We start from the raw sequence: 13,120 nt of genomic DNA on the forward strand, positions 1-13,120 counted from the left end.
GACAGAAAATGCGTTCTTTTCTCCTAGTGTGGGGGGGCTTTGCCCTTTATTTTAAGGGACAAGCTGCAATCCCTGGAAATTCATTAGCCCCCTGGTCTTCTCTCTGGGCAGCAACTTGACCGAGTTGCTCAGTTGTTGAATTTCAAGGTTAGTGTGCCACAGTCCTAAGTTTCTCCCACAGAACTGGAAAATGAGGCTAAATGCTGATGCTGGGAACACCAACCTTCTCTCCTGTGGACTCAATGACTTTATTCCATTTATGAGGCTGACCTATCTCTACACCTGAGTGAATTCTGGCTTGGTAAGAAGGCAGGAGGAGGTAAGAAGTAAAGGGGAGAGCTGCTCTGTCAGAAAAAAGACAACGTGCAGGAGCCAGTAAATTGGTTAGTCCATGTGATACAGAAATTTGTTGGCCCTCTGCCTCCTGGACATAGGCTTGAATGCTCTTCCAGCACTGATTCCCCATCTGTCTCTTACTCTGTTCTCCTTGCCAGACCATTTCACAGCTTAATATAGCTCAAGGCCAGGAAACTGTTCACAAGAAATGGATGTTTTTAAACCATGTTTTGCACCATGGTGTAGCATCCTTTTGAAAAACAGTTTTACCCCTGCTTAAACATTTGTGATGGTGACCACATTCTTACCTCTTGCTACCTCACGTTGCACGCTCAACTCGAATGTCGTAAGCATAGCTCTGTCTTTCTAAGCCTCTGATGGGTATGTTTTCAATTTCCTGATTTTTTTGGTAATCTGTTAGGTCTCTTTCTTTCAATGGGTGACTAACAGCAAACTCTATTCAAAAAGCTGCTCTCTGACTATACAGAAAGTATTTTTCTGTGTATAGGGACATAAGCAGCAAAAAAAAGAAAGCAAATAGACTTAAAAAACTGCATACCTGTAGAAGGGGAAAGCCTATTTTCCAAAAGGCTGCCCTCTTTTCAGTCACAAACAGGAAATCCTCTCTCAAGAAAAGCAGAATTAGTCATTAAGTGTATATGACTGATTAACCATTTCAACTGTCAGCAGTGAAGAATTTCAAATCAAGACTAGGTGACTATAGATTTATCCCAGTTAAATCCTGGTCATGGAGTTCGGTTCAGGAGCCCATGGATGAAATCCCACATGCAACACCCTAAGTCAGCCTTCAAGAGAGGGAAGGAGAGATGGAAGAATACTGCATTAATTCAAGGGGTAATATATATTTTCAAGTACATTTCTTCTTCAAAATGCTCTCCAAAACTAAGCTAACAGGACCACCCCAAAACATATTTAAATGTCTTTAACCCACTGTGCAAAATCTTAGTGAGAGCCAACATATGGTCTGCTAGAAAACCAGTACTTTTACACTCTTGTTTCCATTCAAGATATGAGAAGTAGAATCATTAACCACTCAGAAAAAGGATTAAAGAAGCATCAGGAAGACTGCATAAAAGTGATCAGAAAACTCCTTTCTGCAACCAGACACAGAACGGAGAAGGCCACAATAAGACCTATTCAGTGTCTTTTTCTCTGCAAATTTTCTGCCACTCTGGTCTTTCCTAAATTCAATGATAGGAAGCTATTACAGCAAACTATTGCATAGAAAACTTTGGGCTCGAAACCTTCTGCACAGCGCACTGCATCCACGCAAAGTACATTGGAGACAAGTTCCAGATTTGCAGAAGCCACTGGTACAATCAAACTTTTAACTCTTGGAAGTTCATTATCATCATTAACTGCCACTTAGGGTGGAAACATTGCTCTGTACAAGCCAGGAGTATTTCAGGACCATCACTAAAGACTGTAGAGGACAAGGATTTCAAAGGGCATGCTACTGGCTGGCTGAAGTACCACGGCTAAATATTCTATCCACTCATCTCTACCTCACCTGCCGTAAATTCATTCTGAATCAGCTGCCTGAGACTGGATGACTGAAAGGATGATGTTATTTGGCTTCATGTCAGAATGGCAACTATGGTGCTTGGAATAATTTCATATCAATTTAATATCCCTGGTTGGATACCTCCAGCAGCTCCATTTGATGGCGTTTGCATCAAAGGAATTACAGCCTTTACCTGCAGGGTCAAATCTCACCCATCTAATTAAGGTTTTTTTCTGAGCAGCGTGTTAGCTACTGACTCTGATGTGATTTTACAATAACAGGTGTGGCTTTGATTACCAACTAGTTGAACTCATGTGGTAGTTAAATACTAATTTGATTGCTGAAGTCAGATTATAAATCACATTGAAAAAGAAGAGAGGTTTCAACAGGCAAAAGATGAGACAAACTGAGGCTGAGTAGGTGGGATTCGTTAGTCACGAGAAGGCAGGCTCTGCTACTGGAGAAGCAACAACACATGGGTTGTCTTGGAGCATCTGTGCAGATGGAACTGATGAGTAACAGCAAATAACGCTTGTTACACAGCTCGCTATTTGAGATCATAGTATTAGAAGTGTAATGTAATTGAAGCTTGCTTTCTTGGTAGATACTTAACAAAACTATTATTAGCTTTGTCCTCCTTTTACTTTATTTTCTTCTCCTAAGGCTTTTTGAGGAGCAGCTCAAACAGACATTGTGTGGGCTCTCTCCCTGTCATCTGCATGTTTGGGTTGGCTGCTGATAGAAACGTCTGCTCACATTCCTACAGGCATGTTCATTTGGATAACAGACACATACAAATAGCCTGCATGCAGGAACCTAGCTGAAAAAAAACCCATGTGCCATACATTCAGTCCACTCCTCCTCTCGTTAGGGAGAAAGTGTGAGCATGCTTATTGTCCATGTCTTTGACAAGCCTCCTGCCACCTTCCTGCCTCCTCCAGCATGGAAAACTGTAATTCTAAAATAGGTCATTTTATTATGAAAATACATTTTCCAAGCAATATTCCCCTGAGGCCCTTCATATTAAGAGCATCTTTTGAACTGGATAAATACTGTTCTGCTATTTCCCAATAGCAACGGCACGTTTCTATGACAATGGCCAAGCATGGTCCAGCTGGAAGCAACTCTCAAAGTAGACCATTTAATACAAGAGTATTTCTGAGGCTCCCAGACCTTATGATACTATCTGCTTTTATTACACTGTGGATGGTGTAAGGTGGCCCCATGACTTGAGGTCTGAATTGTTCCCTTTAAGTTGAGGTGTACACTGAACCCAGCCAGGAGGTAAAGACACCTCACCTCAGCAAAGGGAAGACCATCTCTCTGTTAGTTTCTATGCCTACTATAGGCAGGAGGAAACTGCTTGTCCCTTCCATTTCTTAGGCATCAAGCTAATCGAGACTTAAGCAATCAATAAAGGCTGGATTAATTCTTAAGTGCCAAAAGCACAAGCAGCTAAATTAATGAAGTTAATCCCTCTGTAATAGTCATTTGTTAAAGCTTTCCTCTGCATCTCCTGATGGAGCTTGCTTGACTTCTCAGGAAATGAATGAACAGCTTTTATTCCTCAGTCATTGTTTGCAGTGCATCCTCATGCGTTTCTAGCATCATTTGCACATGGTTGAAACTACAAGCTGAATTTAGCCCCATGAACCCTTTGTTCTCAGGAATGAGATAAACAGCACAAATTCTGCACAGTCCTCACCTGAAGTTACCACATGCAGGTATGGCTCTTCCAAGTCTATTCAGGTAGGTGGTAGGTGAAAGCACATTTGCAATTAGTAGTGGTCATGCTCATGGCATGAACAGGTTTATCTGAAGGACCGGTCAGCAAGCAGGGGCCCAAAAGCCTGGTCCCTTCATTCTGCCATACCACAGACTGGGGCGACCCTTAGAAATATCACTTACCCTTTCTGTGAAAATGCCTTTGGTGCTGCAACAAAGAACTGTAATCACAGCTGCATTTGTAATTGGGATACCTGTCCCTACAGACTGGACGGAAACTGATACGTTATTTTTCAGAGTACCGAAACAGGAGATCCTTTAAGGCTACTGCTTAGCTTGAGCAGAAATCTGGGTTCTGATAAACTTATGCAGACCTTCACAGCCTGTTTACTGGCTTTTAACAGGCACTCCCTAATTATTAACCTCAAGGGGAAGATTAACATTTTCTTCTAATAAATACAGTGATGCTGTGGCATGCTGAAGTGTTATGAAACTTTCAGCACTTGTGAAATACCAGCCTTTCAGGGTGGAATAATTCTGTCTTCTTGTTTCCATACAGCTCTTCTCAGAGTATCATCTTTCTGACAAATATTTTATCACATTACTTCTACCCCTCCCTACACCCCCCAGCATGCTTATTATATTTTATTATTTTCCTAATGACTCATCTCTCAAGCTAAGTCTTTCAACTGTGTGAAGTTTTTTGTGAAACTGATGCTTCAGAGGAAAGAGAATGACATTAATGACAGTGACCCTTTAGTTCATTAAATACTAAGGGCTGATTATCCTTCAGCATTGTCTAGCCTAAGGGCTAGCTAACTCCCCAACAGCCAGACTGCTTCTAGGAGAGCTGAGCTGGGAAGATTTATAGGACTTTTGCACCTCTCTGCTTTCTGAAGTTGGGACCTGGTGATGTCTAGTTCATTCCTCAGTGCCCAAAGACATCCTAAAAGCTGCTCTGAATTGTAGCTCCAGTAGTCTAAGAAAATGGGGACTTGCTAAAATGCAACAGTGCCCTGTCCACATCGTCTGCTTTGCCAGAAGATTTCCTATCTAGTCCATTACGCTGACTTTCCAGATTTACTGCACTGTTTGATGCTGCTTTTGGAAATACTCCACGGTCAGAGTCCTGGAGCCCTATGGAAGGGGAGGGACCATTCCTGGAGCAGCCATGTTACTTTTTGGACTAAGATCCTCCTGGCAACACACCAGAGGTAAAGCATCGGTCCTTGGACTTTAATATGTTTTACAGTTTCTTTACTAAGGCAAAATGACTGCTCAAGAGTAGTCACTGACTTTCAGTCAGTCTAGCTTTAGGTTAAGGGACTCTGCTCACCCCTTGGCTGACAGACACCATGTTTCCCTAGTACCAGAGAAATCACACTCCAGCTCTACCCTCTACCAACAGGAACACTCATCTCTTCCCAAAACCATGAAATCAGATTAGTAACCAGTCTGCTGTTCTTTTCCTTTGCTGTACCACCCAGGAAAGGAAAAATCCATCCATCTGAAACTTGTGCCCAACCACATAACATTTTTTATTTGTTTTGCACACAAATGTTAATGAATTGACTCCTGTTTATGCAAATTTAAGGTAACATCAGATGCTTTGTTATCCTGTGTTGGAAATTCCCGCTGTTTCCATGATAACACCTTGACTGATTTTCTCAGATTTCTGGTGATTTTTCCATGGAGCAGCAGGTCTAGTCTTGCATGTAAAAAGGGGGCCTGGAGCCACTGGAAAATTTCTGAATTAAATCTTCATGAACTTCATTGTCATCATTTGAGAGAAGCCATTGCTTTTTATAGTATCCTTTTAAGATTAGTCATAATGTAGCATGGTATTCATGTCCTCTATTTGAATTTGTTGTCTTTTTGCATGAAGAGCAGTGAAAAATAATTGCACAGCACCTTGTTTCATTTTGCCTTTTTTTTTTTTAAAAAAAAAAAGGGAAGTAAAAAACTGAGCTTTTTGTTTGTTTGCACTTTAGCATCACTGGGAAAGAGATTTTTCACCACTAGGATGCAATCTGGGATCCTGATCACGGGAACCAATATTTGCTCAACTTTCTCCAAAAGAAAAAGAAATCCACATATGCATATAGAAAGCCATCCTGTTCTTTGGGACAAAACACCAACTGGTGATAATTGTGAAGAGCTGACAATATTAATTACCATCACTGAGCTACAGCGGAATCTCAAGATACAGGAGTCATAGAGAGAATTCAAGCAAACATTGATTACTTTTCAAGATTTTTAGAAACGCCTGGTCCATTTAGCAGAAAAAAAAAAGGTCAGAAAAAAGGGCAAATAATAAGATCTGCCTTTCCAAAGCTGAATGTTTGGTCACTACTTTCTGCCTATGATTGATATATTGTTTTTTCATACAATAAGAATACATTACTTCTTATTGCAGGCTCTTTTCAAGCAACCTTTTCTACACTAGTTACTTCAGTTCTAATCTATGCTTCAGTTGAACAAATACATAGTTGTAGCTAACTGAGCTACTGAGGTAGCTCTTCCCAGACTTCGCTAGACTACCAACCCTTCAGGCAACACTGTGCTTCGTCCCATTTGCATGTGTGCATTAACGTACAGGCACACAAATGAGAACGCATATGTTATTACTATGTAGCTACGATCAATCCATAGACAATATGAATGATTTTAGACTTAGCAATGCTGCTGCTTCCTGGATCAGAAGTTCACCAGACCACAATGAAGATTCCCATCTAGCAATGTGCTTCACATCTATTTTATCATAGTTGAGTTTGTTTCCTTAGTAGTGACTGTGAGAGTTGCCTGAGAGGGAGATGAGAAATATCTCTGCTCAAAATGCACTCTTCTTATGATCCTATTGTAAAAAAACAACTTCTCCACTCCCTCAGCAGAATATTTTCATCTCCACAGCTAGACAACAATGATTAACTTAGCTTGGAAAATGATTCGTTATCATTTGCCAAGTGATACAAGCTTTGAGTCTCAGCTCAGAGATGGTCTCCTCTATGTCAGACACAGATACTAATAGTATGTACAGATGCTAATAGTACAAATAGTAAAGTTTAACAAAGCACTGGGGTGTCTGTTTGTGTCCCCCTCGATTAACTCCTTGTCTTTCTAAGAGAACTACTTTCAGAGGGAGGAAAGCAGGCAAGGAAGCGAGCAAGCTCAACTGTTATTACCATGTTTTACTAATGTATAATAAATACAGTAAAATGAACAGTGGAAGCAATGGGTGTTGCTAATAACTATACCCACAGATATAATAGATACAGACTCTTGTTCCTGGATCATTCAAAAAAATAACAGGATCTCCCTGGACATCTGGTTGAGATCGGCTGTGGTAATAGCTTCCATACCTGCCACTAAGTTTTGTAACACAGGATCATGGAGTTAGAGGTGGGAGGAAAAAGGAAGAATTCAATCTGTCCTCTGTGGACATGCCTGTAGCACCCTGATAGAAGCTTTTACAGCAATTCATTGTAACACTTGCGACTGTTGGCATTCTTCCCTCCACTTAATTATTTTCCCCAAGTACATGTGTCCACTGCTGACAGAGAACAAATTGGAGGAAAATGACATTACGCTGGTTCCTAGTGGTTACTCCTTTGGTGTCCACCTTTCCCTTTGTCTCTCTCCCCCACACCCTGCCTGGAGCTGCGAGTCTTGTCATTGCGTTTCTTCCCTGTTTACTCAGCAGTGTGCTGACACCTCTGCCCTTTCGGATCTGCTGCCAGTTTACAAACATGAACTCCTAGCCATGGACTCCAAGAAACGAATTGCTCAACTTTAAGTAACTGATCATCTGTGATTAAATTTTTAATCAGTACAAATCTTTGTTTCTATAGAACTGTTACTGAGTTCAAAGTCCGTAATAAAACAGATATATGTAGCCCTTTTCTATTTTTGCTATTTGCAAAAGTAAACTGTGCTCAGATGTGCTCTCAAAAGCTTTTCCTGCTGGAAGGTAATTTAATTTCATTCAGAACATATCCAGAACTTGTTTTTCCCCGGTAAATATCACCAATCTTTGTTTTGTTCTGACTCTCGAGAAGGTGATGTTTACCGAAATGATACACTGTGTAAGACCAAATATGGGATCCGTTTAGACATCTTGTCACATTGTATCGAGGCTTACAATTAGGGCACCCAATTTGTATCCAAAGTTAATACAGAAACAATCCTGGGTGACTTTTGTTACATTTCTAATCTTCCATAATAATATCAAAATACTGCCAGTAAACAACGCAACTAATATTAAAGAATTTTGCACATATAAAACCAGTTCATAACCCTGTAGGGCAGGTACAAAAGTTTTATCAGCTATGGAGTCGTTACTTGCTGTTAGATAATATCAGCTTTTAATCCAGGATTGCTCTTAAATCCACAAAGGCAACAGATTCAGCCTATATCCCACCTCCGCCTTTAATGTGGGAGTTATCAATTAAGAAATGATGCGCTGCTAGAAGCACAGTCATACAAGTTACAAAATTTTGCTCTGTCTGTAGCTGTAAGACTACGAGCAGCTTGCTTTTACTCCTACATCAGTGACGATTTCACAAACAAATCAGAGGCAGGATGTTGCTCTTAATATAATCAGGTTCTCCTTCGCTTCGACTGCATCTGATGGAGGGGGTTTATGTTGTTAAAAATAAAGGTGGTAGTAACAGTTGTAGCACCCAAATCTGACAAATTTTACTACTGCCAACATATTTTGCTAATGAAATCCACCTAACTCTAACCTAGCACTTGTTGGACAGTCTTCAGCTGACACCGTAAGTTTGAGACTCAAAAATACCTGTCTGTCCCGGCCTTGTAGAATTAACAGCCACTGTTCTTAATGCTGGGCTGACCCAGGATGGGTACTATGACTCAAGAATGGATAAGTTTTGGGACCCGTCACCCTATGGAAAGACATGCATGCTCTTCTGATTGCAAAAGCGGTTGAAGAGAAGATGCAACCTTGAGAAGGGAAAGCATATATTGGGGGGGGGGGGGGGGGGGAAATCAGAGAAATTAGCCCAGCTTAGGGGAGAGAAGCTAAGTTTGAATGGATGGGGCAAGCTACCTCCCACGTAATAAAATTCCAAAATTTCATATTGGGGGGATATGCAATTATATGTGTAATAAGCAATTCCTAAGATGCTGACACCAGCCTGCAGAAAATTCATCACAATTCATAGGGTCACTCTACTCAATCGGATGTGCTATCTAAGCTCCGTAAAGATTTTCAGACCTTTTAAGGGTACCTCATTCATCCATCACTATTTATACTTAGTGCAATGTCTTGTATAGACATATTTTCAGGGGCTTGAAGAGAAAGCCAAAAAATCCTATGTGAAATTTCAAGAAAGCTCACTGTCCTGACACTTAAGTCATTACATGATCAGAATATACTTTTTTCTTACTTTTAACACTTTGAAGACAGTTAGGTCATTCTAAAGGCTGCAACCCGCTATCTTCATTCATGCAAACAAACCATACTCACAGGGATCATCACCTCACTTACTTCACAGGATGGTCTGCATGTACAGGTAAGGTCTTCAGGTTTTAGACCTTTCTTACGTCACCCTCCCTCAGTGTGCATTAAGCTCTTAGCATAAGTCAAGGTGGTTAGACAAAAAACACCTTCCCCATGTGTGTGTGTCTGTCCATCCCCTGCCCCCAACCCCCCCCCCCCCCAAAAAAAAAACAAAACCAAACCAACAACCATCTCCCATAGCAGGTGCCTTCAGACTGCTCAATCTCATCCTTTCAGTCCCCTTCGAGCTGCTACATGCTACTGGGAAACTTGACAATATCCTGTCAAAACCACCCATCTCCAGCCCACACTCTCAGATACTGTGCTTTCTAAAGGGAGCTATAAATCCAGGCTTGAGCACACTTCAGAGTAAATAAAACTCACAAAATTCAAGTTAAAGATTCGCAACATAATAACAATATACGTATCAGCCTAGACATCACACGCAACAGTGGGATTTACAGTTCCGTAAGCCAGGAAAGCAAATCTCTTTCTCCCTCACCAACACTTGGAGGCACAGCCGAACAAAAGCAGTTACAAAACCAATTCACTGTAATGGGCACTTTCAGTCTGCAGTTTGTATATTACTCAGCATAACTTCTCACCCAGTAAACTTCAAATAACTTTAAGGTCATCTGGAGCAAATGCTACCGAGAAGAAAGACGGTTTTAGCACAGAGGTCCCAGGAAAAAAAAAACTCAGCTGACTTCTAGAGGGAAAAACACCAGAGCTCTATCGTCATTCCTGAGCTGCAGACTCCCTGGAAGTGAAGTGATAGGAGGAGGGAAAAATCCATTTAATATAGGCAGATTCAAAGTTATGCATGTCAGAAGATTTAATTTACATGCCCCTTACAGGACAGGCAACCAGCTTCTGAGAAAACCCTGGCTCGCAAAGAAACACAGGGATCGCTGCACGTAACTAACGGAACATGAGTTCCCACCGTGAAGTCGTGGGAAAGAAAAGTTCGTGCCATTGGGTGAATAGACAGGGGAATACTGAGCACGAGGTTATTATCTCCGCACGTGACCCGAACGAGAGCCTTCCTGGAATCCACTGTGCAGCGCCGGTGGCCGGCGAGGACAGCGGTGGGGGCTCGGAAAAGAGCGGCCGAGCCATTTCTCCTCGGGAGCATCTGCATCCCAGGGAGAGACCAAAGGAGCTCGGTCTATTTATCTCATCAGAGACAACGTTAAGTGGCCAATAAATTACTGCCCTTAAATACTTGAGCAGAGAGAGATGATATGAAACTAGATAGCTATTTAATCTGACAGACAAAGACATTACAAGATCCAGTAGCTAGAAGATGAAGTCAGAAAAGTTCAAAGTGGAAAAAAGATGCAAATGTTTAACAATGAGATGAACAATCAGAGCCAATTATCCAGGAATGTAGCAAATTCCCCATCGTTGGAAGTCATTAAATCAAGACTGTTTGAAGAGGCTGGTGGGCCAGACCTCAGACTCACTGGGGAACAGTCTGTGCGTTATGTTGTGGAAGAGGTTAGACTATGGGATCATAATAATTCCTTATGACTCTAATAAGCCTACCAGCAGCATTGTTATCTTCTCCTGAGAGAAAGAGAAGGAAAAAAGCATTAACGAAGCCAAGGCCTGTACGGGGCACAGAAAGCAGGTTGATCTGTAGACAACAGAAGTCACAGACCGGGAGCTGGGAGGATCACCCCTGGCTTTGTCACCGACTTCAGCAGGAGAAGGCAAAGGCCGGCCAGGGACCTGTCACCAGCCCTGACGCCCCAAGCCGGGCTGCTCACCGCGCCTCCCGCCAGCCGGCAGTGCGGCTCCGGCGCGCTGCTGTCGGGCTGCAACACCGCAGCGGGCCGCCCTCAGCCCCGCACCCCCGACAGCGCGCTCTCGGGAGCCCCGCGTCTCGGAGACGCCCGTCCCGGGCTACGCGGGTGCCCCCGCCCGTCTGCTTCGGCCCGGCTTCGCCCCGGGGAGGCCGTGGGAGCCGGGCGGCGGCGGGCGGGGGCCGGGGCTGCCCCCCCCCCCCCCCCGGCGGCAGCCTCCGGGGACCTTCCGCGCTGCGACACCGCGGCCGCGGGCCGCCGCAGGTTGCCGTGGCGACCGCGCCGCTGCCGTGGCGACCGCGCCGCGCATCCCCCGGCCCGGCCGTGGGGGCACCTTATTTTCCTCTTTATTTTTTAAGTTTTCTGCGCTCCCGGACACGCGGGAGCCAAAGCCGCTTCCAAGCGCCGGTAAAAATGAGCAGCGGATCAGAGAGGCCCCCTGGGGGCTGGCCCGGCCCGGCCGCCCCCCCCGGCGTCCGCTCGGCGTGGCCGGCCGCAGCCCCCTCGGAGAAGGGCACGGCCCCCCGGGGCGCGCTCCCCGGGCAGGGCTCGGCGCTCCCGGCACCCCCGCACCGGGCAAGGCCGGCAGGGCGAGGCAGCCCCCCGCCTGGCCACCCCGCCGTGCCCCGGGCACCTGTCCTGGCACCGACCCCGCTCCTCTCCGGCGCCGAAAAAACTTGCTGGGGAGGGGTGTGCGTGTGTGTGTAGGTGCTCACGGTCCCCCCCGCTCCCTCCGCCCCTTACCTCCGCGGCGGCGCCCGGGGAGCCGCGGGCAGAGATGACCTTGCGGAGAAATTCATCATCCGGGCAGGAAAACAAGCCCTTCCTCGGGGTGTGCAGCGGCGGGAGGAGGGCGGGCGGAGAGAGGGCGGGAGGGAGGGCGAGAGAGGGAGGAGGGCCCCGCCGGGGTGGCCCTCCCCGCCGCGGGGGGCAGGGGCGAGGCGATTCGTGCCGACTACGAAGAGGCAGCGGCGGCGGGAGGCTGGGGCAGAGCGGCCCCGGCCAGCCTCCGCCGCCGCCCGGGGAGCCGTGCCGAGCGCGGCGGCGGCGGCACCTCCCGGCCGCTCGCAGCTGCGGCTGGCGGCCGGCGTGGGGAGGGGGGAGCGCCCGGGCTGCGGCGCCGGGCCGGGCTCCCCCCCGCGGCCGCCGGGAGGGCGGGGCAGCTCCCGGGGTCCCGGCCCCCGGGGAGGGCACCGCGCCGTCCCCGTCGGCGCTCAGCCCCCGCACCCGCACCCGCACCCGCACCCGCACCCCCTCCCCAGCCCCAGCCCCAGCCCGGAGGGCGCCGGCAGATACCTGCTTCCAGGGAGGCATTTCCACCTCTCGCCAACCCCACCCCAGGCCTCTCCGGGCTTTTATAGCCCGGGGAGCTGATGGTTCCTGCCCTCCATCAGGAGGATGGGGCTGAGCAGGGGGCCCGCGGGCCCCTCCCCAGACCCCCGGGACGGCTCGGCAGCCGTGCCGGAGCCCCGACGGTGCGCCGGGGCTTGCTCTGCATTGCTTCCCCTACCAGCCGGTTCTTTCCAGCTCCCAAAGCAAAACTACACGCTAAGCTGCTTCACGGCAGAAGAGCTAGAACCGCACATCCCAAATCCACTCCTTCCGTCCACCGTTGCTCATCCTGCATGTGTCAGCTGAGGAAGCGTGCCTACAGATAGCTATCTGGGCACCTAATGAGCCGTTTGCTTGCGGAGTTGTACCAATTTGCATGTGGAATTGCAGTGTATGCAAATGCGCATCAGCTCTTGTCACGCTTTCGATTTGGACTGTTGTTTTTGATAGGCAAATTTGGCTTCCTGTATGAAGCACTGCCCTGCTTGCCTGCAAAGAAAATAGATCCAAGCAAAAATCTTAGCAGCAAAAGACATTTTGGGTTAGGACTCATAATTGTCTGGAAATCTTTGATCTAATTTCGATTTATTCCCACCAGTGTGGAATTTTCTCTCTCTCTGCTGCAATCACAAGAAATGGTTCTGCAGTGCCCGGAGATTCAAATCAAGTACAGGTTTTCAACCGGGAGGATTTTTAACTCTTCTACCTTCCCTTACAGATAAATAGGAGCAGGATTTCCAAAACTATGGGACAAGCTGTGAGGAGAACTCTGTTGCAATATGGAAAAGATGGGGGGAAAAAAAGAACAGTTGACCAGAGCACCTAAGAAAATAATTTTTATCTCTAATCATCATAAATATCAATGAATCATAT

General features: G+C 46.0%; 1 protein-coding gene across 2 annotated transcripts in view; it reads right to left on the reverse strand.

Annotated features, from left to right (window-relative positions):
* Nucleotides 1–11,802, reverse strand: part of GPRIN3 (GPRIN family member 3) — a 31,775-nt gene extending 19,973 nt beyond the window's left edge. Inside the window, exon 1 of one of the 2 annotated variants that reach the window (XM_087738121.1) lies at nt 11,660–11,802. The gene's annotated coding sequence lies outside the window, so the exon portion shown is untranslated. The remainder of the gene's footprint in view (nt 1–11,659) is intronic. The other variant, XM_087738122.1, reaches the window with a different exon arrangement.
* Between the last annotated feature and the right edge of the window lie 1,318 nt (nt 11,803–13,120).

The sequence above is a fragment of the Nipponia nippon genome, unplaced genomic scaffold (genome assembly GCF_047370975.1).
Source record: "Nipponia nippon isolate SJK-2023a ecotype South Korea unplaced genomic scaffold, ASM4737097v1 scaffold_6, whole genome shotgun sequence".
NCBI classification, from domain to species: domain Eukaryota; kingdom Metazoa; phylum Chordata; class Aves; order Pelecaniformes; family Threskiornithidae; genus Nipponia; species Nipponia nippon.